This window comes from Schistocerca piceifrons, unplaced genomic scaffold (assembly GCF_021461385.2).
Source record: "Schistocerca piceifrons isolate TAMUIC-IGC-003096 unplaced genomic scaffold, iqSchPice1.1 HiC_scaffold_1235, whole genome shotgun sequence".
NCBI lineage: Eukaryota > Metazoa > Arthropoda > Insecta > Orthoptera > Acrididae > Schistocerca > Schistocerca piceifrons.
In genome coordinates this window covers 44,570-71,875 of record NW_025727054.1, presented here as the reverse complement: position 1 = coordinate 71,875, position 27,306 = coordinate 44,570, and the positions used below count along the sequence as shown (strand labels likewise).

General features: G+C 51.2%; 17 non-coding genes across 17 annotated transcripts; all 17 read right to left on the bottom strand.

Annotated features, from left to right (window-relative positions):
- Positions 1-200: 200 nt before the first annotated feature.
- On the bottom strand, positions 201-284 carry Trnal-uaa. The gene has a single exon. It is a non-coding gene; the product is annotated as a tRNA-Leu (tRNA).
- A 1,572-nt stretch (positions 285-1,856) lies between these two features.
- Positions 1,857-1,940, bottom strand: Trnal-uaa. The gene has a single exon. It is a non-coding gene; the product is annotated as a tRNA-Leu (tRNA).
- Positions 1,941-3,512: 1,572 nt separating this feature from the next.
- Positions 3,513-3,596, bottom strand: Trnal-uaa. Its single transcript has one exon. It is a non-coding gene; the product is annotated as a tRNA-Leu (tRNA).
- Positions 3,597-5,168: 1,572 nt separating this feature from the next.
- Positions 5,169-5,252, bottom strand: Trnal-uaa. Its single transcript has one exon. It is a non-coding gene; the product is annotated as a tRNA-Leu (tRNA).
- Positions 5,253-6,824: 1,572 nt separating this feature from the next.
- Positions 6,825-6,908, bottom strand: Trnal-uaa. Its single transcript has one exon. It is a non-coding gene; the product is annotated as a tRNA-Leu (tRNA).
- A 1,572-nt stretch (positions 6,909-8,480) lies between these two features.
- Positions 8,481-8,564, bottom strand: Trnal-uaa. The gene has a single exon. It is a non-coding gene; the product is annotated as a tRNA-Leu (tRNA).
- Positions 8,565-10,136: 1,572 nt separating this feature from the next.
- Trnal-uaa lies at positions 10,137-10,220 on the bottom strand. The gene has a single exon. It is a non-coding gene; the product is annotated as a tRNA-Leu (tRNA).
- Positions 10,221-11,792: 1,572 nt separating this feature from the next.
- Positions 11,793-11,876, bottom strand: Trnal-uaa. Its single transcript has one exon. It is a non-coding gene; the product is annotated as a tRNA-Leu (tRNA).
- Positions 11,877-13,448: 1,572 nt separating this feature from the next.
- Trnal-uaa lies at positions 13,449-13,532 on the bottom strand. The gene has a single exon. It is a non-coding gene; the product is annotated as a tRNA-Leu (tRNA).
- Positions 13,533-15,104: 1,572 nt separating this feature from the next.
- Trnal-uaa lies at positions 15,105-15,188 on the bottom strand. The gene has a single exon. It is a non-coding gene; the product is annotated as a tRNA-Leu (tRNA).
- Positions 15,189-16,759: 1,571 nt separating this feature from the next.
- On the bottom strand, positions 16,760-16,843 carry Trnal-uaa. Its single transcript has one exon. It is a non-coding gene; the product is annotated as a tRNA-Leu (tRNA).
- A 1,572-nt stretch (positions 16,844-18,415) lies between these two features.
- Positions 18,416-18,499, bottom strand: Trnal-uaa. Its single transcript has one exon. It is a non-coding gene; the product is annotated as a tRNA-Leu (tRNA).
- A 1,572-nt stretch (positions 18,500-20,071) lies between these two features.
- Positions 20,072-20,155, bottom strand: Trnal-uaa. Its single transcript has one exon. It is a non-coding gene; the product is annotated as a tRNA-Leu (tRNA).
- Positions 20,156-21,727: 1,572 nt separating this feature from the next.
- Positions 21,728-21,811, bottom strand: Trnal-uaa. Its single transcript has one exon. It is a non-coding gene; the product is annotated as a tRNA-Leu (tRNA).
- Positions 21,812-23,383: 1,572 nt separating this feature from the next.
- On the bottom strand, positions 23,384-23,467 carry Trnal-uaa. Its single transcript has one exon. It is a non-coding gene; the product is annotated as a tRNA-Leu (tRNA).
- Positions 23,468-25,039: 1,572 nt separating this feature from the next.
- Trnal-uaa lies at positions 25,040-25,123 on the bottom strand. The gene has a single exon. It is a non-coding gene; the product is annotated as a tRNA-Leu (tRNA).
- Positions 25,124-26,695: 1,572 nt separating this feature from the next.
- Trnal-uaa lies at positions 26,696-26,779 on the bottom strand. Its single transcript has one exon. It is a non-coding gene; the product is annotated as a tRNA-Leu (tRNA).
- Positions 26,780-27,306: the final 527 nt, after the last annotated feature.

Genomic DNA, 27,306 nt, shown 5'->3' with positions numbered 1-27,306 from the left:
CGTCCGTGAGAAGAGCTAAAACCCGGCACGAGGAAACTATGTTCCGCTATTTGTTTTCGGCCGCTCGGGCTATCGGACGTGCGACGCCCGCACTGCTGTCACTGTCGTCTCTAGTAAAATCTCCACGGCGTGTTTCTGCGTAATTTACTTGTTCTATAAGATCAAGGGAGTACGTTAGTTTCAGAATGTTTAAAAAGCATTGTCAGATGTGGGGTTCGAACCCACGCTCCCTTACGGGAAGCAGAGCTTAAATCTGGCGCCTTAGACCGCTCGGCCAATCTGACGCGCAAGACAAGCGCTCCAGTGACTTCCATCTCTAGCAAGACCTCAGGAACCTCACTCCGAAATCTGTTTCTTTTTTCGGTAGGATGGAATTATGTCAGTTTCAGAATATGTGAGACGCAATGTCAGATGTGGCGTACTAAACGCACCCTCGCTTTCGGGAAACAATGTGGCGCGTTGGACCGCTTTCTTCCGTCGCTTCCAGTTTGAACTGTGACTAGCAAAACTGTATTTAGTAATAGGAACATTTTCACATTGATGCAAAGAAAACTAGATATTAACGAACGGCGAATGAGACCGTTTCCTAGCAACAGCCACGCTGTGCATTACGCACTCGTGGGAAGCCAATGAAATATTTCATGTGAGGCTCTAACTGTCGGCCTTCACTTTCCAATACTTAGGCACTGCCCCGGTGGTACCGACGCATACATACTGAAACGTCTTTGGATCGTCAGTGAGTACTTCATATTAGAAATTTCGTGTTCGCCCTGATGTGCATTAAAGGGCCAATTTATCAGAGAAAGTCAGTTCTGCGCCTAGTTACAGTATGTCACCCTAGCAGCGCCAGGAAATCGGGTTCAGTGGTGCTCGCGTTGCACTCGGCGTTGAGCGCCTGCAGCGCTATCGCCTTCGGCCTCTGGCGCCAGGAGGGAAGGCGACACATGATGGCGCAAGCAGCGCGTAGCAGAAGGCGGTGGTGGTGTGTCGGTCAGCATGGTTGCTTCCCAAGTAGCTGCTCCGGGTTCGAAGGCCGGACATCGCACGGAAGTTGTCTCCTTTACGCAGGAGAGTGTTTTCAACGGTACAAATGGTTTCCCTTCTCCCTTCGTAGGCTAGTGCGGATTACGATTCACAGCATCGTGTGTCTCCATGTGTCGACTTGTCTCGACTTTGCTCGGCTGACGCGAAAGCTGACGCTTGCAAATGGGCGTATATGTAGAGGACAGGCGCTAGAAACGACTGGGAGAGTCCACATCGACAAACACACAACGGACCCTTTCATTTGACTGTGGCCGCACGTTCGCGCCTTTGCGTACCGAGAGCAAGAGGGGGGTCAGCGAGCTGGACCGTACCATTACCGCACAGCAGCACCAAAAACTAAGGAAAAAGGCAAAACTGAAGAAACCAACACACGCGGACTTCCTAGTTCGTCACCCAGCCGAGCACTAACCATGGCCAACGCTGCCTAATTTCGGTAATCGGACATGAACCCGTGTCGTTGGCACGGCATACAAGTTGGCGAGAATGTTGGCAGACGTGCGGACGTCTTAGTCCGTGTACAGATCACTTGGGATTTGCCTGACAGTCTCTCGCGTTGCCTTTTAGGGAAGGAAAATGGAATAGCCCTGAGCCACAACACAACGACCACGGAAACGTCCGTGAGAAGAGCTAAAACCCGGCACGAGGAAACTATGTTCCGCTATTTGTTTTCGGCCGCTCGGGCTATCGGACGTGCGACGCCCGCACTGCTGTCACTGTCGTCTCTAGTAAAATCTCCACGGCGTGTTTCTGCGTAATTTACTTGTTCTATAAGATCAAGGGAGTACGTTAGTTTCAGAATGTTTAAATAGCATTGTCAGATGTGGGGTTCGAACCCACGCTCCCTTACGGGAAGCAGAGCTTAAATCTGGCGCCTTAGACCGCTCGGCCAATCTGACGCGCAAGACAAGCGCTCCAGTGACTTCCATCTCTAGCAAGACCTCAGGAACCTCACTCCGAAATCTGTTTCTTTTTTCGGTAGGATGGAATTATGTCAGTTTCAGAATATGTGAGACGCAATGTCAGATGTGGCGTACTAAACGCACCCTCGCTTTCGGGAAACAATGTGGCGCGTTGGACCGCTTTCTTCCGTCGCTTCCAGTTTGAACTGTGACTAGCAAAACTGTATTTAGTAATAGGAACATTTTCACATTGATGCAAAGAAAACTAGATATTAACGAACGGCGAATGAGACCGTTTCCTAGCAACAGCCACGCTGTGCATTACGCACTCGTGGGAAGCCAATGAAATATTTCATGTGAGGCTCTAACTGTCGGCCTTCACTTTCCAATACTTAGGCACTGCCCCGGTGGTACCGACGCATACATACTGAAACGTCTTTGGATCGTCAGTGAGTACTTCATATTAGAAATTTCGTGTTCGCCCTGATGTGCATTAAAGGGCCAATTTATCAGAGAAAGTCAGTTCTGCGCCTAGTTACAGTATGTCACCCTAGCAGCGCCAGGAAATCGGGTTCAGTGGTGCTCGCGTTGCACTCGGCGTTGAGCGCCTGCAGCGCTATCGCCTTCGGCCTCTGGCGCCAGGAGGGAAGGCGACACATGATGGCGCAAGCAGCGCGTAGCAGAAGGCGGTGGTGGTGTGTCGGTCAGCATGGTTGCTTCCCAAGTAGCTGCTCCGGGTTCGAAGGCCGGACATCGCACGGAAGTTGTCTCCTTTACGCAGGAGAGTGTTTTCAACGGTACAAATGGTTTCCCTTCTCCCTTCGTAGGCTAGTGCGGATTACGATTCACAGCATCGTGTGTCTCCATGTGTCGACTTGTCTCGACTTTGCTCGGCTGACGCGAAAGCTGACGCTTGCAAATGGGCGTATATGTAGAGGACAGGCGCTAGAAACGACTGGGAGAGTCCACATCGACAAACACACAACGGACCCTTTCATTTGACTGTGGCCGCACGTTCGCGCCTTTGCGTACCGAGAGCAAGAGGGGGGTCAGCGAGCTGGACCGTACCATTACCGCACAGCAGCACCAAAAACTAAGGAAAAAGGCAAAACTGAAGAAACCAACACACGCGGACTTCCTAGTTCGTCACCCAGCCGAGCACTAACCATGGCCAACGCTGCCTAATTTCGGTAATCGGACATGAACCCGTGTCGTTGGCACGGCATACAAGTTGGCGAGAATGTTGGCAGACGTGCGGACGTCTTAGTCCGTGTACAGATCACTTGGGATTTGCCTGACAGTCTCTCGCGTTGCCTTTTAGGGAAGGAAAATGGAATAGCCCTGAGCCACAACACAACGACCACGGAAACGTCCGTGAGAAGAGCTAAAACCCGGCACGAGGAAACTATGTTCCGCTATTTGTTTTCGGCCGCTCGGGCTATCGGACGTGCGACGCCCGCACTGCTGTCACTGTCGTCTCTAGTAAAATCTCCACGGCGTGTTTCTGCGTAATTTACTTGTTCTATAAGATCAAGGGAGTACGTTAGTTTCAGAATGTTTAAAAAGCATTGTCAGATGTGGGGTTCGAACCCACGCTCCCTTACGGGAAGCAGAGCTTAAATCTGGCGCCTTAGACCGCTCGGCCAATCTGACGCGCAAGACAAGCGCTCCAGTGACTTCCATCTCTAGCAAGACCTCAGGAACCTCACTCCGAAATCTGTTTCTTTTTTCGGTAGGATGGAATTATGTCAGTTTCAGAATATGTGAGACGCAATGTCAGATGTGGCGTACTAAACGCACCCTCGCTTTCGGGAAACAATGTGGCGCGTTGGACCGCTTTCTTCCGTCGCTTCCAGTTTGAACTGTGACTAGCAAAACTGTATTTAGTAATAGGAACATTTTCACATTGATGCAAAGAAAACTAGATATTAACGAACGGCGAATGAGACCGTTTCCTAGCAACAGCCACGCTGTGCATTACGCACTCGTGGGAAGCCAATGAAATATTTCATGTGAGGCTCTAACTGTCGGCCTTCACTTTCCAATACTTAGGCACTGCCCCGGTGGTACCGACGCATACATACTGAAACGTCTTTGGATCGTCAGTGAGTACTTCATATTAGAAATTTCGTGTTCGCCCTGATGTGCATTAAAGGGCCAATTTATCAGAGAAAGTCAGTTCTGCGCCTAGTTACAGTATGTCACCCTAGCAGCGCCAGGAAATCGGGTTCAGTGGTGCTCGCGTTGCACTCGGCGTTGAGCGCCTGCAGCGCTATCGCCTTCGGCCTCTGGCGCCAGGAGGGAAGGCGACACATGATGGCGCAAGCAGCGCGTAGCAGAAGGCGGTGGTGGTGTGTCGGTCAGCATGGTTGCTTCCCAAGTAGCTGCTCCGGGTTCGAAGGCCGGACATCGCACGGAAGTTGTCTCCTTTACGCAGGAGAGTGTTTTCAACGGTACAAATGGTTTCCCTTCTCCCTTCGTAGGCTAGTGCGGATTACGATTCACAGCATCGTGTGTCTCCATGTGTCGACTTGTCTCGACTTTGCTCGGCTGACGCGAAAGCTGACGCTTGCAAATGGGCGTATATGTAGAGGACAGGCGCTAGAAACGACTGGGAGAGTCCACATCGACAAACACACAACGGACCCTTTCATTTGACTGTGGCCGCACGTTCGCGCCTTTGCGTACCGAGAGCAAGAGGGGGGTCAGCGAGCTGGACCGTACCATTACCGCACAGCAGCACCAAAAACTAAGGAAAAAGGCAAAACTGAAGAAACCAACACACGCGGACTTCCTAGTTCGTCACCCAGCCGAGCACTAACCATGGCCAACGCTGCCTAATTTCGGTAATCGGACATGAACCCGTGTCGTTGGCACGGCATACAAGTTGGCGAGAATGTTGGCAGACGTGCGGACGTCTTAGTCCGTGTACAGATCACTTGGGATTTGCCTGACAGTCTCTCGCGTTGCCTTTTAGGGAAGGAAAATGGAATAGCCCTGAGCCACAACACAACGACCACGGAAACGTCCGTGAGAAGAGCTAAAACCCGGCACGAGGAAACTATGTTCCGCTATTTGTTTTCGGCCGCTCGGGCTATCGGACGTGCGACGCCCGCACTGCTGTCACTGTCGTCTCTAGTAAAATCTCCACGGCGTGTTTCTGCGTAATTTACTTGTTCTATAAGATCAAGGGAGTACGTTAGTTTCAGAATGTTTAAAAAGCATTGTCAGATGTGGGGTTCGAACCCACGCTCCCTTACGGGAAGCAGAGCTTAAATCTGGCGCCTTAGACCGCTCGGCCAATCTGACGCGCAAGACAAGCGCTCCAGTGACTTCCATCTCTAGCAAGACCTCAGGAACCTCACTCCGAAATCTGTTTCTTTTTTCGGTAGGATGGAATTATGTCAGTTTCAGAATATGTGAGACGCAATGTCAGATGTGGCGTACTAAACGCACCCTCGCTTTCGGGAAACAATGTGGCGCGTTGGACCGCTTTCTTCCGTCGCTTCCAGTTTGAACTGTGACTAGCAAAACTGTATTTAGTAATAGGAACATTTTCACATTGATGCAAAGAAAACTAGATATTAACGAACGGCGAATGAGACCGTTTCCTAGCAACAGCCACGCTGTGCATTACGCACTCGTGGGAAGCCAATGAAATATTTCATGTGAGGCTCTAACTGTCGGCCTTCACTTTCCAATACTTAGGCACTGCCCCGGTGGTACCGACGCATACATACTGAAACGTCTTTGGATCGTCAGTGAGTACTTCATATTAGAAATTTCGTGTTCGCCCTGATGTGCATTAAAGGGCCAATTTATCAGAGAAAGTCAGTTCTGCGCCTAGTTACAGTATGTCACCCTAGCAGCGCCAGGAAATCGGGTTCAGTGGTGCTCGCGTTGCACTCGGCGTTGAGCGCCTGCAGCGCTATCGCCTTCGGCCTCTGGCGCCAGGAGGGAAGGCGACACATGATGGCGCAAGCAGCGCGTAGCAGAAGGCGGTGGTGGTGTGTCGGTCAGCATGGTTGCTTCCCAAGTAGCTGCTCCGGGTTCGAAGGCCGGACATCGCACGGAAGTTGTCTCCTTTACGCAGGAGAGTGTTTTCAACGGTACAAATGGTTTCCCTTCTCCCTTCGTAGGCTAGTGCGGATTACGATTCACAGCATCGTGTGTCTCCATGTGTCGACTTGTCTCGACTTTGCTCGGCTGACGCGAAAGCTGACGCTTGCAAATGGGCGTATATGTAGAGGACAGGCGCTAGAAACGACTGGGAGAGTCCACATCGACAAACACACAACGGACCCTTTCATTTGACTGTGGCCGCACGTTCGCGCCTTTGCGTACCGAGAGCAAGAGGGGGGTCAGCGAGCTGGACCGTACCATTACCGCACAGCAGCACCAAAAACTAAGGAAAAAGGCAAAACTGAAGAAACCAACACACGCGGACTTCCTAGTTCGTCACCCAGCCGAGCACTAACCATGGCCAACGCTGCCTAATTTCGGTAATCGGACATGAACCCGTGTCGTTGGCACGGCATACAAGTTGGCGAGAATGTTGGCAGACGTGCGGACGTCTTAGTCCGTGTACAGATCACTTGGGATTTGCCTGACAGTCTCTCGCGTTGCCTTTTAGGGAAGGAAAATGGAATAGCCCTGAGCCACAACACAACGACCACGGAAACGTCCGTGAGAAGAGCTAAAACCCGGCACGAGGAAACTATGTTCCGCTATTTGTTTTCGGCCGCTCGGGCTATCGGACGTGCGACGCCCGCACTGCTGTCACTGTCGTCTCTAGTAAAATCTCCACGGCGTGTTTCTGCGTAATTTACTTGTTCTATAAGATCAAGGGAGTACGTTAGTTTCAGAATGTTTAAATAGCATTGTCAGATGTGGGGTTCGAACCCACGCTCCCTTACGGGAAGCAGAGCTTAAATCTGGCGCCTTAGACCGCTCGGCCAATCTGACGCGCAAGACAAGCGCTCCAGTGACTTCCATCTCTAGCAAGACCTCAGGAACCTCACTCCGAAATCTGTTTCTTTTTTCGGTAGGATGGAATTATGTCAGTTTCAGAATATGTGAGACGCAATGTCAGATGTGGCGTACTAAACGCACCCTCGCTTTCGGGAAACAATGTGGCGCGTTGGACCGCTTTCTTCCGTCGCTTCCAGTTTGAACTGTGACTAGCAAAACTGTATTTAGTAATAGGAACATTTTCACATTGATGCAAAGAAAACTAGATATTAACGAACGGCGAATGAGACCGTTTCCTAGCAACAGCCACGCTGTGCATTACGCACTCGTGGGAAGCCAATGAAATATTTCATGTGAGGCTCTAACTGTCGGCCTTCACTTTCCAATACTTAGGCACTGCCCCGGTGGTACCGACGCATACATACTGAAACGTCTTTGGATCGTCAGTGAGTACTTCATATTAGAAATTTCGTGTTCGCCCTGATGTGCATTAAAGGGCCAATTTATCAGAGAAAGTCAGTTCTGCGCCTAGTTACAGTATGTCACCCTAGCAGCGCCAGGAAATCGGGTTCAGTGGTGCTCGCGTTGCACTCGGCGTTGAGCGCCTGCAGCGCTATCGCCTTCGGCCTCTGGCGCCAGGAGGGAAGGCGACACATGATGGCGCAAGCAGCGCGTAGCAGAAGGCGGTGGTGGTGTGTCGGTCAGCATGGTTGCTTCCCAAGTAGCTGCTCCGGGTTCGAAGGCCGGACATCGCACGGAAGTTGTCTCCTTTACGCAGGAGAGTGTTTTCAACGGTACAAATGGTTTCCCTTCTCCCTTCGTAGGCTAGTGCGGATTACGATTCACAGCATCGTGTGTCTCCATGTGTCGACTTGTCTCGACTTTGCTCGGCTGACGCGAAAGCTGACGCTTGCAAATGGGCGTATATGTAGAGGACAGGCGCTAGAAACGACTGGGAGAGTCCACATCGACAAACACACAACGGACCCTTTCATTTGACTGTGGCCGCACGTTCGCGCCTTTGCGTACCGAGAGCAAGAGGGGGGTCAGCGAGCTGGACCGTACCATTACCGCACAGCAGCACCAAAAACTAAGGAAAAAGGCAAAACTGAAGAAACCAACACACGCGGACTTCCTAGTTCGTCACCCAGCCGAGCACTAACCATGGCCAACGCTGCCTAATTTCGGTAATCGGACATGAACCCGTGTCGTTGGCACGGCATACAAGTTGGCGAGAATGTTGGCAGACGTGCGGACGTCTTAGTCCGTGTACAGATCACTTGGGATTTGCCTGACAGTCTCTCGCGTTGCCTTTTAGGGAAGGAAAATGGAATAGCCCTGAGCCACAACACAACGACCACGGAAACGTCCGTGAGAAGAGCTAAAACCCGGCACGAGGAAACTATGTTCCGCTATTTGTTTTCGGCCGCTCGGGCTATCGGACGTGCGACGCCCGCACTGCTGTCACTGTCGTCTCTAGTAAAATCTCCACGGCGTGTTTCTGCGTAATTTACTTGTTCTATAAGATCAAGGGAGTACGTTAGTTTCAGAATGTTTAAAAAGCATTGTCAGATGTGGGGTTCGAACCCACGCTCCCTTACGGGAAGCAGAGCTTAAATCTGGCGCCTTAGACCGCTCGGCCAATCTGACGCGCAAGACAAGCGCTCCAGTGACTTCCATCTCTAGCAAGACCTCAGGAACCTCACTCCGAAATCTGTTTCTTTTTTCGGTAGGATGGAATTATGTCAGTTTCAGAATATGTGAGACGCAATGTCAGATGTGGCGTACTAAACGCACCCTCGCTTTCGGGAAACAATGTGGCGCGTTGGACCGCTTTCTTCCGTCGCTTCCAGTTTGAACTGTGACTAGCAAAACTGTATTTAGTAATAGGAACATTTTCACATTGATGCAAAGAAAACTAGATATTAACGAACGGCGAATGAGACCGTTTCCTAGCAACAGCCACGCTGTGCATTACGCACTCGTGGGAAGCCAATGAAATATTTCATGTGAGGCTCTAACTGTCGGCCTTCACTTTCCAATACTTAGGCACTGCCCCGGTGGTACCGACGCATACATACTGAAACGTCTTTGGATCGTCAGTGAGTACTTCATATTAGAAATTTCGTGTTCGCCCTGATGTGCATTAAAGGGCCAATTTATCAGAGAAAGTCAGTTCTGCGCCTAGTTACAGTATGTCACCCTAGCAGCGCCAGGAAATCGGGTTCAGTGGTGCTCGCGTTGCACTCGGCGTTGAGCGCCTGCAGCGCTATCGCCTTCGGCCTCTGGCGCCAGGAGGGAAGGCGACACATGATGGCGCAAGCAGCGCGTAGCAGAAGGCGGTGGTGGTGTGTCGGTCAGCATGGTTGCTTCCCAAGTAGCTGCTCCGGGTTCGAAGGCCGGACATCGCACGGAAGTTGTCTCCTTTACGCAGGAGAGTGTTTTCAACGGTACAAATGGTTTCCCTTCTCCCTTCGTAGGCTAGTGCGGATTACGATTCACAGCATCGTGTGTCTCCATGTGTCGACTTGTCTCGACTTTGCTCGGCTGACGCGAAAGCTGACGCTTGCAAATGGGCGTATATGTAGAGGACAGGCGCTAGAAACGACTGGGAGAGTCCACATCGACAAACACACAACGGACCCTTTCATTTGACTGTGGCCGCACGTTCGCGCCTTTGCGTACCGAGAGCAAGAGGGGGGTCAGCGAGCTGGACCGTACCATTACCGCACAGCAGCACCAAAAACTAAGGAAAAAGGCAAAACTGAAGAAACCAACACACGCGGACTTCCTAGTTCGTCACCCAGCCGAGCACTAACCATGGCCAACGCTGCCTAATTTCGGTAATCGGACATGAACCCGTGTCGTTGGCACGGCATACAAGTTGGCGAGAATGTTGGCAGACGTGCGGACGTCTTAGTCCGTGTACAGATCACTTGGGATTTGCCTGACAGTCTCTCGCGTTGCCTTTTAGGGAAGGAAAATGGAATAGCCCTGAGCCACAACACAACGACCACGGAAACGTCCGTGAGAAGAGCTAAAACCCGGCACGAGGAAACTATGTTCCGCTATTTGTTTTCGGCCGCTCGGGCTATCGGACGTGCGACGCCCGCACTGCTGTCACTGTCGTCTCTAGTAAAATCTCCACGGCGTGTTTCTGCGTAATTTACTTGTTCTATAAGATCAAGGGAGTACGTTAGTTTCAGAATGTTTAAATAGCATTGTCAGATGTGGGGTTCGAACCCACGCTCCCTTACGGGAAGCAGAGCTTAAATCTGGCGCCTTAGACCGCTCGGCCAATCTGACGCGCAAGACAAGCGCTCCAGTGACTTCCATCTCTAGCAAGACCTCAGGAACCTCACTCCGAAATCTGTTTCTTTTTTCGGTAGGATGGAATTATGTCAGTTTCAGAATATGTGAGACGCAATGTCAGATGTGGCGTACTAAACGCACCCTCGCTTTCGGGAAACAATGTGGCGCGTTGGACCGCTTTCTTCCGTCGCTTCCAGTTTGAACTGTGACTAGCAAAACTGTATTTAGTAATAGGAACATTTTCACATTGATGCAAAGAAAACTAGATATTAACGAACGGCGAATGAGACCGTTTCCTAGCAACAGCCACGCTGTGCATTACGCACTCGTGGGAAGCCAATGAAATATTTCATGTGAGGCTCTAACTGTCGGCCTTCACTTTCCAATACTTAGGCACTGCCCCGGTGGTACCGACGCATACATACTGAAACGTCTTTGGATCGTCAGTGAGTACTTCATATTAGAAATTTCGTGTTCGCCCTGATGTGCATTAAAGGGCCAATTTATCAGAGAAAGTCAGTTCTGCGCCTAGTTACAGTATGTCACCCTAGCAGCGCCAGGAAATCGGGTTCAGTGGTGCTCGCGTTGCACTCGGCGTTGAGCGCCTGCAGCGCTATCGCCTTCGGCCTCTGGCGCCAGGAGGGAAGGCGACACATGATGGCGCAAGCAGCGCGTAGCAGAAGGCGGTGGTGGTGTGTCGGTCAGCATGGTTGCTTCCCAAGTAGCTGCTCCGGGTTCGAAGGCCGGACATCGCACGGAAGTTGTCTCCTTTACGCAGGAGAGTGTTTTCAACGGTACAAATGGTTTCCCTTCTCCCTTCGTAGGCTAGTGCGGATTACGATTCACAGCATCGTGTGTCTCCATGTGTCGACTTGTCTCGACTTTGCTCGGCTGACGCGAAAGCTGACGCTTGCAAATGGGCGTATATGTAGAGGACAGGCGCTAGAAACGACTGGGAGAGTCCACATCGACAAACACACAACGGACCCTTTCATTTGACTGTGGCCGCACGTTCGCGCCTTTGCGTACCGAGAGCAAGAGGGGGGTCAGCGAGCTGGACCGTACCATTACCGCACAGCAGCACCAAAAACTAAGGAAAAAGGCAAAACTGAAGAAACCAACACACGCGGACTTCCTAGTTCGTCACCCAGCCGAGCACTAACCATGGCCAACGCTGCCTAATTTCGGTAATCGGACATGAACCCGTGTCGTTGGCACGGCATACAAGTTGGCGAGAATGTTGGCAGACGTGCGGACGTCTTAGTCCGTGTACAGATCACTTGGGATTTGCCTGACAGTCTCTCGCGTTGCCTTTTAGGGAAGGAAAATGGAATAGCCCTGAGCCACAACACAACGACCACGGAAACGTCCGTGAGAAGAGCTAAAACCCGGCACGAGGAAACTATGTTCCGCTATTTGTTTTCGGCCGCTCGGGCTATCGGACGTGCGACGCCCGCACTGCTGTCACTGTCGTCTCTAGTAAAATCTCCACGGCGTGTTTCTGCGTAATTTACTTGTTCTATAAGATCAAGGGAGTACGTTAGTTTCAGAATGTTTAAAAAGCATTGTCAGATGTGGGGTTCGAACCCACGCTCCCTTACGGGAAGCAGAGCTTAAATCTGGCGCCTTAGACCGCTCGGCCAATCTGACGCGCAAGACAAGCGCTCCAGTGACTTCCATCTCTAGCAAGACCTCAGGAACCTCACTCCGAAATCTGTTTCTTTTTTCGGTAGGATGGAATTATGTCAGTTTCAGAATATGTGAGACGCAATGTCAGATGTGGCGTACTAAACGCACCCTCGCTTTCGGGAAACAATGTGGCGCGTTGGACCGCTTTCTTCCGTCGCTTCCAGTTTGAACTGTGACTAGCAAAACTGTATTTAGTAATAGGAACATTTTCACATTGATGCAAAGAAAACTAGATATTAACGAACGGCGAATGAGACCGTTTCCTAGCAACAGCCACGCTGTGCATTACGCACTCGTGGGAAGCCAATGAAATATTTCATGTGAGGCTCTAACTGTCGGCCTTCACTTTCCAATACTTAGGCACTGCCCCGGTGGTACCGACGCATACATACTGAAACGTCTTTGGATCGTCAGTGAGTACTTCATATTAGAAATTTCGTGTTCGCCCTGATGTGCATTAAAGGGCCAATTTATCAGAGAAAGTCAGTTCTGCGCCTAGTTACAGTATGTCACCCTAGCAGCGCCAGGAAATCGGGTTCAGTGGTGCTCGCGTTGCACTCGGCGTTGAGCGCCTGCAGCGCTATCGCCTTCGGCCTCTGGCGCCAGGAGGGAAGGCGACACATGATGGCGCAAGCAGCGCGTAGCAGAAGGCGGTGGTGGTGTGTCGGTCAGCATGGTTGCTTCCCAAGTAGCTGCTCCGGGTTCGAAGGCCGGACATCGCACGGAAGTTGTCTCCTTTACGCAGGAGAGTGTTTTCAACGGTACAAATGGTTTCCCTTCTCCCTTCGTAGGCTAGTGCGGATTACGATTCACAGCATCGTGTGTCTCCATGTGTCGACTTGTCTCGACTTTGCTCGGCTGACGCGAAAGCTGACGCTTGCAAATGGGCGTATATGTAGAGGACAGGCGCTAGAAACGACTGGGAGAGTCCACATCGACAAACACACAACGGACCCTTTCATTTGACTGTGGCCGCACGTTCGCGCCTTTGCGTACCGAGAGCAAGAGGGGGGTCAGCGAGCTGGACCGTACCATTACCGCACAGCAGCACCAAAAACTAAGGAAAAAGGCAAAACTGAAGAAACCAACACACGCGGACTTCCTAGTTCGTCACCCAGCCGAGCACTAACCATGGCCAACGCTGCCTAATTTCGGTAATCGGACATGAACCCGTGTCGTTGGCACGGCATACAAGTTGGCGAGAATGTTGGCAGACGTGCGGACGTCTTAGTCCGTGTACAGATCACTTGGGATTTGCCTGACAGTCTCTCGCGTTGCCTTTTAGGGAAGGAAAATGGAATAGCCCTGAGCCACAACACAACGACCACGGAAACGTCCGTGAGAAGAGCTAAAACCCGGCACGAGGAAACTATGTTCCGCTATTTGTTTTCGGCCGCTCGGGCTATCGGACGTGCGACGCCCGCACTGCTGTCACTGTCGTCTCTAGTAAAATCTCCACGGCGTGTTTCTGCGTAATTTACTTGTTCTATAAGATCAAGGGAGTACGTTAGTTTCAGAATGTTTAAATAGCATTGTCAGATGTGGGGTTCGAACCCACGCTCCCTTACGGGAAGCAGAGCTTAAATCTGGCGCCTTAGACCGCTCGGCCAATCTGACGCGCAAGACAAGCGCTCCAGTGACTTCCATCTCTAGCAAGACCTCAGGAACCTCACTCCGAAATCTGTTTCTTTTTTCGGTAGGATGGAATTATGTCAGTTTCAGAATATGTGAGACGCAATGTCAGATGTGGCGTACTAAACGCACCCTCGCTTTCGGGAAACAATGTGGCGCGTTGGACCGCTTTCTTCCGTCGCTTCCAGTTTGAACTGTGACTAGCAAAACTGTATTTAGTAATAGGAACATTTTCACATTGATGCAAAGAAAACTAGATATTAACGAACGGCGAATGAGACCGTTTCCTAGCAACAGCCACGCTGTGCATTACGCACTCGTGGGAAGCCAATGAAATATTTCATGTGAGGCTCTAACTGTCGGCCTTCACTTTCCAATACTTAGGCACTGCCCCGGTGGTACCGACGCATACATACTGAAACGTCTTTGGATCGTCAGTGAGTACTTCATATTAGAAATTTCGTGTTCGCCCTGATGTGCATTAAAGGGCCAATTTATCAGAGAAAGTCAGTTCTGCGCCTAGTTACAGTATGTCACCCTAGCAGCGCCAGGAAATCGGGTTCAGTGGTGCTCGCGTTGCACTCGGCGTTGAGCGCCTGCAGCGCTATCGCCTTCGGCCTCTGGCGCCAGGAGGGAAGGCGACACATGATGGCGCAAGCAGCGCGTAGCAGAAGGCGGTGGTGGTGTGTCGGTCAGCATGGTTGCTTCCCAAGTAGCTGCTCCGGGTTCGAAGGCCGGACATCGCACGGAAGTTGTCTCCTTTACGCAGGAGAGTGTTTTCAACGGTACAAATGGTTTCCCTTCTCCCTTCGTAGGCTAGTGCGGATTACGATTCACAGCATCGTGTGTCTCCATGTGTCGACTTGTCTCGACTTTGCTCGGCTGACGCGAAAGCTGACGCTTGCAAATGGGCGTATATGTAGAGGACAGGCGCTAGAAACGACTGGGAGAGTCCACATCGACAAACACACAACGGACCCTTTCATTTGACTGTGGCCGCACGTTCGCGCCTTTGCGTACCGAGAGCAAGAGGGGGGTCAGCGAGCTGGACCGTACCATTACCGCACAGCAGCACCAAAAACTAAGGAAAAAGGCAAAACTGAAGAAACCAACACACGCGGACTTCCTAGTTCGTCACCCAGCCGAGCACTAACCATGGCCAACGCTGCCTAATTTCGGTAATCGGACATGAACCCGTGTCGTTGGCACGGCATACAAGTTGGCGAGAATGTTGGCAGACGTGCGGACGTCTTAGTCCGTGTACAGATCACTTGGGATTTGCCTGACAGTCTCTCGCGTTGCCTTTTAGGGAAGGAAAATGGAATAACCCTGAGCCACAACACAACGACCACGGAAACGTCCGTGAGAAGAGCTAAAACCCGGCACCAGGAAACTATGTTCCGCTATTTGTTTTCGGCCGCTCGGGCTATCGGACGTGCGACGCCCGCACTGCTGTCACTGTCGTCTCTAGTAAAATCTCCACGGCGTGTTTCTGCGTAATTTACTTGTTCTATAAGATCAAGGGAGTACGTTAGTTTCAGAATGTTTAAAAAGCATTGTCAGATGTGGGGTTCGAACCCACGCTCCCTTACGGGAAGCAGAGCTTAAATCTGGCGCCTTAGACCGCTCGGCCAATCTGACGCGCAAGACAAGCGCTCCAGTGACTTCCATCTCTAGCAAGACCTCAGGAACCTCACTCCGAAATCTGTTTCTTTTTTCGGTAGGATGGAATTATGTCAGTTTCAGAATATGTGAGACGCAATGTCAGATGTGGCGTACTAAACGCACCCTCGCTTTCGGGAAACAATGTGGCGCGTTGGACCGCTTTCTTCCGTCGCTTCCAGTTTGAACTGTGACTAGCAAAACTGTATTTAGTAATAGGAACATTTTCACATTGATGCAAAGAAAACTAGATATTAACGAACGGCGAATGAGACCGTTTCCTAGCAACAGCCACGCTGTGCATTACGCACTCGTGGGAAGCCAATGAAATATTTCATGTGAGGCTCTAACTGTCGGCCTTCACTTTCCAATACTTAGGCACTGCCCCGGTGGTACCGACGCATACATACTGAAACGTCTTTGGATCGTCAGTGAGTACTTCATATTAGAAATTTCGTGTTCGCCCTGATGTGCATTAAAGGGCCAATTTATCAGAGAAAGTCAGTTCTGCGCCTAGTTACAGTATGTCACCCTAGCAGCGCCAGGAAATCGGGTTCAGTGGTGCTCGCGTTGCACTCGGCGTTGAGCGCCTGCAGCGCTATCGCCTTCGGCCTCTGGCGCCAGGAGGGAAGGCGACACATGATGGCGCAAGCAGCGCGTAGCAGAAGGCGGTGGTGGTGTGTCGGTCAGCATGGTTGCTTCCCAAGTAGCTGCTCCGGGTTCGAAGGCCGGACATCGCACAGAAGTTGTCTCCTTTCGCAGGAGAGTGTTTTCAACGGTACAAATGGTTTCCCTTCTCCCTTCGTAGGCTAGTGCGGATTACGATTCACAGCATCGTGTGTCTCCATGTGTCGACTTGTCTCGACTTTGCTCGGCTGACGCGAAAGCTGACGCTTGCAAATGGGCGTATATGTAGAGGACAGGCGCTAGAAACGACTGGGAGAGTCCACATCGACAAACACACAACGGACCCTTTCATTTGACTGTGGCCGCACGTTCGCGCCTTTGCGTACCGAGAGCAAGAGGGGGGTCAGCGAGCTGGACCGTACCATTACCGCACAGCAGCACCAAAAACTAAGGAAAAAGGCAAAACTGAAGAAACCAACACACGCGGACTTCCTAGTTCGTCACCCAGCCGAGCACTAACCATGGCCAACGCTGCCTAATTTCGGTAATCGGACATGAACCCGTGTCGTTGGCACGGCATACAAGTTGGCGAGAATGTTGGCAGACGTGCGGACGTCTTAGTCCGTGTACAGATCACTTGGGATTTGCCTGACAGTCTCTCGCGTTGCCTTTTAGGGAAGGAAAATGGAATAGCCCTGAGCCACAACACAACGACCACGGAAACGTCCGTGAGAAGAGCTAAAACCCGGCACGAGGAAACTATGTTCCGCTATTTGTTTTCGGCCGCTCGGGCTATCGGACGTGCGACGCCCGCACTGCTGTCACTGTCGTCTCTAGTAAAATCTCCACGGCGTGTTTCTGCGTAATTTACTTGTTCTATAAGATCAAGGGAGTACGTTAGTTTCAGAATGTTTAAATAGCATTGTCAGATGTGGGGTTCGAACCCACGCTCCCTTACGGGAAGCAGAGCTTAAATCTGGCGCCTTAGACCGCTCGGCCAATCTGACGCGCAAGACAAGCGCTCCAGTGACTTCCATCTCTAGCAAGACCTCAGGAACCTCACTCCGAAATCTGTTTCTTTTTTCGGTAGGATGGAATTATGTCAGTTTCAGAATATGTGAGACGCAATGTCAGATGTGGCGTACTAAACGCACCCTCGCTTTCGGGAAACAATGTGGCGCGTTGGACCGCTTTCTTCCGTCGCTTCCAGTTTGAACTGTGACTAGCAAAACTGTATTTAGTAATAGGAACATTTTCACATTGATGCAAAGAAAACTAGATATTAACGAACGGCGAATGAGACCGTTTCCTAGCAACAGCCACGCTGTGCATTACGCACTCGTGGGAAGCCAATGAAATATTTCATGTGAGGCTCTAACTGTCGGCCTTCACTTTCCAATACTTAGGCACTGCCCCGGTGGTACCGACGCATACATACTGAAACGTCTTTGGATCGTCAGTGAGTACTTCATATTAGAAATTTCGTGTTCGCCCTGATGTGCATTAAAGGGCCAATTTATCAGAGAAAGTCAGTTCTGCGCCTAGTTACAGTATGTCACCCTAGCAGCGCCAGGAAATCGGGTTCAGTGGTGCTCGCGTTGCACTCGGCGTTGAGCGCCTGCAGCGCTATCGCCTTCGGCCTCTGGCGCCAGGAGGGAAGGCGACACATGATGGCGCAAGCAGCGCGTAGCAGAAGGCGGTGGTGGTGTGTCGGTCAGCATGGTTGCTTCCCAAGTAGCTGCTCCGGGTTCGAAGGCCGGACATCGCACGGAAGTTGTCTCCTTTACGCAGGAGAGTGTTTTCAACGGTACAAATGGTTTCCCTTCTCCCTTCGTAGGCTAGTGCGGATTACGATTCACAGCATCGTGTGTCTCCATGTGTCGACTTGTCTCGACTTTGCTCGGCTGACGCGAAAGCTGACGCTTGCAAATGGGCGTATATGTAGAGGACAGGCGCTAGAAACGACTGGGAGAGTCCACATCGACAAACACACAACGGACCCTTTCATTTGACTGTGGCCGCACGTTCGCGCCTTTGCGTACCGAGAGCAAGAGGGGGGTCAGCGAGCTGGACCGTACCATTACCGCACAGCAGCACCAAAAACTAAGGAAAAAGGCAAAACTGAAGAAACCAACACACGCGGACTTCCTAGTTCGTCACCCAGCCGAGCACTAACCATGGCCAACGCTGCCTAATTTCGGTAATCGGACATGAACCCGTGTCGTTGGCACGGCATACAAGTTGGCGAGAATGTTGGCAGACGTGCGGACGTCTTAGTCCGTGTACAGATCACTTGGGATTTGCCTGACAGTCTCTCGCGTTGCCTTTTAGGGAAGGAAAATGGAATAGCCCTGAGCCACAACACAACGACCACGGAAACGTCCGTGAGAAGAGCTAAAACCCGGCACGAGGAAACTATGTTCCGCTATTTGTTTTCGGCCGCTCGGGCTATCGGACGTGCGACGCCCGCACTGCTGTCACTGTCGTCTCTAGTAAAATCTCCACGGCGTGTTTCTGCGTAATTTACTTGTTCTATAAGATCAAGGGAGTACGTTAGTTTCAGAATGTTTAAAAAGCATTGTCAGATGTGGGGTTCGAACCCACGCTCCCTTACGGGAAGCAGAGCTTAAATCTGGCGCCCTAGACCGCTCGGCCAATCTGACGCGCAAGACAAGCGCTCCAGTGACTTCCATCTCTAGCAAGACCTCAGGAACCTCACTCCGAAATCTGTTTCTTTTTTCGGTAGGATGGAATTATGTCAGTTTCAGAATATGTGAGACGCAATGTCAGATGTGGCGTACTAAACGCACCCTCGCTTTCGGGAAACAATGTGGCGCGTTGGACCGCTTTCTTCCGTCGCTTCCAGTTTGAACTGTGACTAGCAAAACTGTATTTAGTAATAGGAACATTTTCACATTGATGCAAAGAAAACTAGATATTAACGAACGGCGAATGAGACCGTTTCCTAGCAACAGCCACGCTGTGCATTACGCACTCGTGGGAAGCCAATGAAATATTTCATGTGAGGCTCTAACTGTCGGCCTTCACTTTCCAATACTTAGGCACTGCCCCGGTGGTACCGACGCATACATACTGAAACGTCTTTGGATCGTCAGTGAGTACTTCATATTAGAAATTTCGTGTTCGCCCTGATGTGCATTAAAGGGCCAATTTATCAGAGAAAGTCAGTTCTGCGCCTAGTTACAGTATGTCACCCTAGCAGCGCCAGGAAATCGGGTTCAGTGGTGCTCGCGTTGCACTCGGCGTTGAGCGCCTGCAGCGCTATCGCCTTCGGCCTCTGGCGCCAGGAGGGAAGGCGACACATGATGGCGCAAGCAGCGCGTAGCAGAAGGCGGTGGTGGTGTGTCGGTCAGCATGGTTGCTTCCCAAGTAGCTGCTCCGGGTTCGAAGGCCGGACATCGCACGGAAGTTGTCTCCTTTACGCAGGAGAGTGTTTTTAACGGTACAAATGGTTTCCCTTCTCCCTTCGTAGGCTAGTGCGGATTACGATTCACAGCATCGTGTGTCTCCATGTGTCGACTTGTCTCGACTTTGCTCGGCTGACGCGAAAGCTGACGCTTGCAAATGGGCGTATATGTAGAGGACAGGCGCTAGAAACGACTGGGAGAGTCCACATCGACAAACACACAACGGACCCTTTCATTTGACTGTGGCCGCACGTTCGCGCCTTTGCGTACCGAGAGCAAGAGGGGGGTCAGCGAGCTGGACCGTACCATTACCGCACAGCAGCACCAAAAACTAAGGAAAAAGGCAAAACTGAAGAAACCAACACACGCGGACTTCCTAGTTCGTCACCCAGCCGAGCACTAACCATGGCCAACGCTGCCTAATTTCGGTAATCGGACATGAACCCGTGTCGTTGGCACGGCATACAAGTTGGCGAGAATGTTGGCAGACGTGCGGACGTCTTAGTCCGTGTACAGATCACTTGGGATTTGCCTGACAGTCTCTCGCGTTGCCTTTTAGGGAAGGAAAATGGAATAGCCCTGAGCCACAACACAACGACCACGGAAACGTCCGTGAGAAGAGCTAAAACCCGGCACGAGGAAACTATGTTCCGCTATTTGTTTTCGGCCGCTCGGGCTATCGGACGTGCGACGCCCGCACTGCTGTCACTGTCGTCTCTAGTAAAATCTCCACGGCGTGTTTCTGCGTAATTTACTTGTTCTATAAGATCAAGGGAGTACGTTAGTTTCAGAATGTTTAAAAAGCATTGTCAGATGTGGGGTTCGAACCCACGCTCCCTTACGGGAAGCAGAGCTTAAATCTGGCGCCTTAGACCGCTCGGCCAATCTGACGCGCAAGACAAGCGCTCCAGTGACTTCCATCTCTAGCAAGACCTCAGGAACCTCACTCCGAAATCTGTTTCTTTTTTCGGTAGGATGGAATTATGTCAGTTTCAGAATATGTGAGACGCAATGTCAGATGTGGCGTACTAAACGCACCCTCGCTTTCGGGAAACAATGTGGCGCGTTGGACCGCTTTCTTCCGTCGCTTCCAGTTTGAACTGTGACTAGCAAAACTGTATTTAGTAATAGGAACATTTTCACATTGATGCAAAGAAAACTAGATATTAACGAACGGCGAATGAGACCGTTTCCTAGCAACAGCCACGCTGTGCATTACGCACTCGTGAGAAGCCAATGAAATATTTCATGTGAGGCTCTAACTGTCGGCCTTCACTTTCCAATACTTAGGCACTGCCCCGGTGGTACCGACGCATACATACTGAAACGTCTTTGGATCGTCAGTGAGTACTTCATATTAGAAATTTCGTGTTCGCCCTGATGTGCATTAAAGGGCCAATTTATCAGAGAAAGTCAGTTCTGCGCCTAGTTACAGTATGTCACCCTAGCAGCGCCAGGAAATCGGGTTCAGTGGTGCTCGCGTTGCACTCGGCGTTGAGCGCCTGCAGCGCTATCGCCTTCGGCCTCTGGCGCCAGGAGGGAAGGCGACACATGATGGCGCAAGCAGCGCGTAGCAGAAGGCGGTGGTGGTGTGTCGGTCAGCATGGTTGCTTCCCAAGTAGCTGCTCCGGGTTCGAAGGCCGGACATCGCACGGAAGTTGTCTCCTTTACGCAGGAGAGTGTTTTCAACGGTACAAATGGTTTCCCTTCTCCCTTCGTAGGCTAGTGCGGATTACGATTCACAGCATCGTGTGTCTCCATGTGTCGACTTGTCTCGACTTTGCTCGGCTGACGCGAAAGCTGACGCTTGCAAATGGGCGTATATGTAGAGGACAGGCGCTAGAAACGACTGGGAGAGTCCACATCGACAAACACACAACGGACCCTTTCATTTGACTGTGGCCGCACGTTCGCGCCTTTGCGTACCGAGAGCAAGAGGGGGGTCAGCGAGCTGGACCGTACCATTACCGCACAGCAGCACCAAAAACTAAGGAAAAAGGCAAAACTGAAGAAACCAACACACGCGGACTTCCTAGTTCGTCACCCAGCCGAGCACTAACCATGGCCAACGCTGCCTAATTTCGGTAATCGGACATGAACCCGTGTCGTTGGCACGGCATACAAGTTGGCGAGAATGTTGGCAGACGTGCGGACGTCTTAGTCCGTGTACAGATCACTTGGGATTTGCCTGACAGTCTCTCGCGTTGCCTTTTAGGGAAGGAAAATGGAATAGCCCTGAGCCACAACACAACGACCACGGAAACGTCCGTGAGAAGAGCTAAAACCCGGCACGAGGAAACTATGTTCCGCTATTTGTTTTCGGCCGCTCGGGCTATCGGACGTGCGACGCCCGCACTGCTGTCACTGTCGTCTCTAGTAAAATCTCCACGGCGTGTTTCTGCGTAATTTACTTGTTCTATAAGATCAAGGGAGTACGTTAGTTTCAGAATGTTTAAATAGCATTGTCAGATGTGGGGTTCGAACCCACGCTCCCTTACGGGAAGCAGAGCTTAAATCTGGCGCCTTAGACCGCTCGGCCAATCTGACGCGCAAGACAAGCGCTCCAGTGACTTCCATCTCTAGCAAGACCTCAGGAACCTCACTCCGAAATCTGTTTCTTTTTTCGGTAGGATGGAATTATGTCAGTTTCAGAATATGTGAGACGCAATGTCAGATGTGGCGTACTAAACGCACCCTCGCTTTCGGGAAACAATGTGGCGCGTTGGACCGCTTTCTTCCGTCGCTTCCAGTTTGAACTGTGACTAGCAAAACTGTATTTAGTAATAGGAACATTTTCACATTGATGCAAAGAAAACTAGATATTAACGAACGGCGAATGAGACCGTTTCCTAGCAACAGCCACGCTGTGCATTACGCACTCGTGGGAAGCCAATGAAATATTTCATGTGAGGCTCTAACTGTCGGCCTTCACTTTCCAATACTTAGGCACTGCCCCGGTGGTACCGACGCATACATACTGAAACGTCTTTGGATCGTCAGTGAGTACTTCATATTAGAAATTTCGTGTTCGCCCTGATGTGCATTAAAGGGCCAATTTATCAGAGAAAGTCAGTTCTGCGCCTAGTTACAGTATGTCACCCTAGCAGCGCCAGGAAATCGGGTTCAGTGGTGCTCGCGTTGCACTCGGCGTTGAGCGCCTGCAGCGCTATCGCCTTCGGCCTCTGGCGCCAGGAGGGAAGGCGACACATGATGGCGCAAGCAGCGCGTAGCAGAAGGCGGTGGTGGTGTGTCGGTCAGCATGGTTGCTTCCCAAGTAGCTGCTCCGGGTTCGAAGGCCGGACATCGCACGGAAGTTGTCTCCTTTACGCAGGAGAGTGTTTTTAACGGTACAAATGGTTTCCCTTCTCCCTTCGTAGGCTAGTGCGGATTACGATTCACAGCATCGTGTGTCTCCATGTGTCGACTTGTCTCGACTTTGCTCGGCTGACGCGAAAGCTGACGCTTGCAAATGGGCGTATATGTAGAGGACAGGCGCTAGAAACGACTGGGAGAGTCCACATCGACAAACACACAACGGACCCTTTCATTTGACTGTGGCCGCACGTTCGCGCCTTTGCGTACCGAGAGCAAGAGGGGGGTCAGCGAGCTGGACCGTACCATTACCGCACAGCAGCACCAAAAACTAAGGAAAAAGGCAAAACTGAAGAAACCAACACACGCGGACTTCCTAGTTCGTCACCCAGCCGAGCACTAACCATGGCCAACGCTGCCTAATTTCGGTAATCGGACATGAACCCGTGTCGTTGGCACGGCATACAAGTTGGCGAGAATGTTGGCAGACGTGCGGACGTCTTAGTCCGTGTACAGATCACTTGGGATTTGCCTGACAGTCTCTCGCGTTGCCTTTTAGGGAAGGAAAATGGAATAGCCCTGAGCCACAACACAACGACCACGGAAACGTCCGTGAGAAGAGCTAAAACCCGGCACGAGGAAACTATGTTCCGCTATTTGTTTTCGGCCGCTCGGGCTATCGGACGTGCGACGCCCGCACTGCTGTCACTGTCGTCTCTAGTAAAATCTCCACGGCGTGTTTCTGCGTAATTTACTTGTTCTATAAGATCAAGGGAGTACGTTAGTTTCAGAATGTTTAAAAAGCATTGTCAGATGTGGGGTTCGAACCCACGCTCCCTTACGGGAAGCAGAGCTTAAATCTGGCGCCTTAGACCGCTCGGCCAATCTGACGCGCAAGACAAGCGCTCCAGTGACTTCCATCTCTAGCAAGACCTCAGGAACCTCACTCCGAAATCTGTTTCTTTTTTCGGTAGGATGGAATTATGTCAGTTTCAGAATATGTGAGACGCAATGTCAGATGTGGCGTACTAAACGCACCCTCGCTTTCGGGAAACAATGTGGCGCGTTGGACCGCTTTCTTCCGTCGCTTCCAGTTTGAACTGTGACTAGCAAAACTGTATTTAGTAATAGGAACATTTTCACATTGATGCAAAGAAAACTAGATATTAACGAACGGCGAATGAGACCGTTTCCTAGCAACAGCCACGCTGTGCATTACGCACTCGTGAGAAGCCAATGAAATATTTCATGTGAGGCTCTAACTGTCGGCCTTCACTTTCCAATACTTAGGCACTGCCCCGGTGGTACCGACGCATACATACTGAAACGTCTTTGGATCGTCAGTGAGTACTTCATATTAGAAATTTCGTGTTCGCCCTGATGTGCATTAAAGGGCCAATTTATCAGAGAAAGTCAGTTCTGCGCCTAGTTACAGTATGTCACCCTAGCAGCGCCAGGAAATCGGGTTCAGTGGTGCTCGCGTTGCACTCGGCGTTGAGCGCCTGCAGCGCTATCGCCTTCGGCCTCTGGCGCCAGGAGGGAAGGCGACACATGATGGCGCAAGCAGCGCGTAGCAGAAGGCGGTGGTGGTGTGTCGGTCAGCATGGTTGCTTCCCAAGTAGCTGCTCCGGGTTCGAAGGCCGGACATCGCACGGAAGTTGTCTCCTTTACGCAGGAGAGTGTTTTCAACGGTACAAATGGTTTCCCTTCTCCCTTCGTAGGCTAGTGCGGATTACGATTCACAGCATCGTGTGTCTCCATGTGTCGACTTGTCTCGACTTTGCTCGGCTGACGCGAAAGCTGACGCTTGCAAATGGGCGTATATGTAGAGGACAGGCGCTAGAAACGACTGGGAGAGTCCACATCGACAAACACACAACGGACCCTTTCATTTGACTGTGGCCGCACGTTCGCGCCTTTGCGTACCGAGAGCAAGAGGGGGGTCAGCGAGCTGGACCGTACCATTACCGCACAGCAGCACCAAAAACTAAGGAAAAAGGCAAAACTGAAGAAACCAACACACGCGGACTTCCTAGTTCGTCACCCAGCCGAGCACTAACCATGGCCAACGCTGCCTAATTTCGGTAATCGGACATGAACCCGTGTCGTTGGCACGGCATACAAGTTGGCGAGAATGTTGGCAGACGTGCGGACGTCTTAGTCCGTGTACAGATCACTTGGGATTTGCCTGACAGTCTCTCGCGTTGCCTTTTAGGGAAGGAAAATGGAATAGCCCTGAGCCACAACACAACGACCACGGAAACGTCCGTGAGAAGAGCTAAAACCCGGCACGAGGAAACTATGTTCCGCTATTTGTTTTCGGCCGCTCGGGCTATCGGACGTGCGACGCCCGCACTGCTGTCACTGTCGTCTCTAGTAAAATCTCCACGGCGTGTTTCTGCGTAATTTACTTGTTCTATAAGATCAAGGGAGTACGTTAGTTTCAGAATGTTTAAATAGCATTGTCAGATGTGGGGTTCGAACCCACGCTCCCTTACGGGAAGCAGAGCTTAAATCTGGCGCCTTAGACCGCTCGGCCAATCTGACGCGCAAGACAAGCGCTCCAGTGACTTCCATCTCTAGCAAGACCTCAGGAACCTCACTCCGAAATCTGTTTCTTTTTTCGGTAGGATGGAATTATGTCAGTTTCAGAATATGTGAGACGCAATGTCAGATGTGGCGTACTAAACGCACCCTCGCTTTCGGGAAACAATGTGGCGCGTTGGACCGCTTTCTTCCGTCGCTTCCAGTTTGAACTGTGACTAGCAAAACTGTATTTAGTAATAGGAACATTTTCACATTGATGCAAAGAAAACTAGATATTAACGAACGGCGAATGAGACCGTTTCCTAGCAACAGCCACGCTGTGCATTACGCACTCGTGGGAAGCCAATGAAATATTTCATGTGAGGCTCTAACTGTCGGCCTTCACTTTCCAATACTTAGGCACTGCCCCGGTGGTACCGACGCATACATACTGAAACGTCTTTGGATCGTCAGTGAGTACTTCATATTAGAAATTTCGTGTTCGCCCTGATGTGCATTAAAGGGCCAATTTATCAGAGAAAGTCAGTTCTGCGCCTAGTTACAGTATGTCACCCTAGCAGCGCCAGGAAATCGGGTTCAGTGGTGCTCGCGTTGCACTCGGCGTTGAGCGCCTGCAGCGCTATCGCCTTCGGCCTCTGGCGCCAGGAGGGAAGGCGACACATGATGGCGCAAGCAGCGCGTAGCAGAAGGCGGTGGTGGTGTGTCGGTCAGCATGGTTGCTTCCCAAGTAGCTGCTCCGGGTTCGAAGGCCGGACATCGCACGGAAGTTGTCTCCTTTACGCAGGAGAGTGTTTTCAACGGTACAAATGGTTTCCCTTCTCCCTTCGTAGGCTAGTGCGGATTACGATTCACAGCATCGTGTGTCTCCATGTGTCGACTTGTCTCGACTTTGCTCGGCTGACGCGAAAGCTGACGCTTGCAAATGGGCGTATATGTAGAGGACAGGCGCTAGAAACGACTGGGAGAGTCCACATCGACAAACACACAACGGACCCTTTCATTTGACTGTGGCCGCACGTTCGCGCCTTTGCGTACCGAGAGCAAGAGGGGGGTCAGCGAGCTGGACCGTACCATTACCGCACAGCAGCACCAAAAACTAAGGAAAAAGGCAAAACTGAAGAAACCAACACACGCGGACTTCCTAGTTCGTCACCCAGCCGAGCACTAACCATGGCCAACGCTGCCTAATTTCGGTAATCGGACATGAACCCGTGTCGTTGGCACGGCATACAAGTTGGCGAGAATGTTGGCAGACGTGCGGACGTCTTAGTCCGTGTACAGATCACTTGGGATTTGCCTGACAGTCTCTCGCGTTGCCTTTTAGGGAAGGAAAATGGAATAGCCCTGAGCCACAACACAACGACCACGGAAACGTCCGTGAGAAGAGCTAAAACCCGGCACGAGGAAACTATGTTCCGCTATTTGTTTTCGGCCGCTCGGGCTATCGGACGTGCGACGCCCGCACTGCTGTCACTGTCGTCTCTAGTAAAATCTCCACGGCGTGTTTCTGCGTAATTTACTTGTTCTATAAGATCAAGGGAGTACGTTAGTTTCAGAATGTTTAAAAAGCATTGTCAGATGTGGGGTTCGAACCCACGCTCCCTTACGGGAAGCAGAGCTTAAATCTGGCGCCTTAGACCGCTCGGCCAATCTGACGCGCAAGACAAGCGCTCCAGTGACTTCCATCTCTAGCAAGACCTCAGGAACCTCACTCCGAAATCTGTTTCTTTTTTCGGTAGGATGGAATTATGTCAGTTTCAGAATATGTGAGACGCAATGTCAGATGTGGCGTACTAAACGCACCCTCGCTTTCGGGAAACAATGTGGCGCGTTGGACCGCTTTCTTCCGTCGCTTCCAGTTTGAACTGTGACTAGCAAAACTGTATTTAGTAATAGGAACATTTTCACATTGATGCAAAGAAAACTAGATATTAACGAACGGCGAATGAGACCGTTTCCTAGCAACAGCCACGCTGTGCATTACGCACTCGTGGGAAGCCAATGAAATATTTCATGTGAGGCTCTAACTGTCGGCCTTCACTTTCCAATACTTAGGCACTGCCCCGGTGGTACCGACGCATACATACTGAAACGTCTTTGGATCGTCAGTGAGTACTTCATATTAGAAATTTCGTGTTCGCCCTGATGTGCATTAAAGGGCCAATTTATCAGAGAAAGTCAGT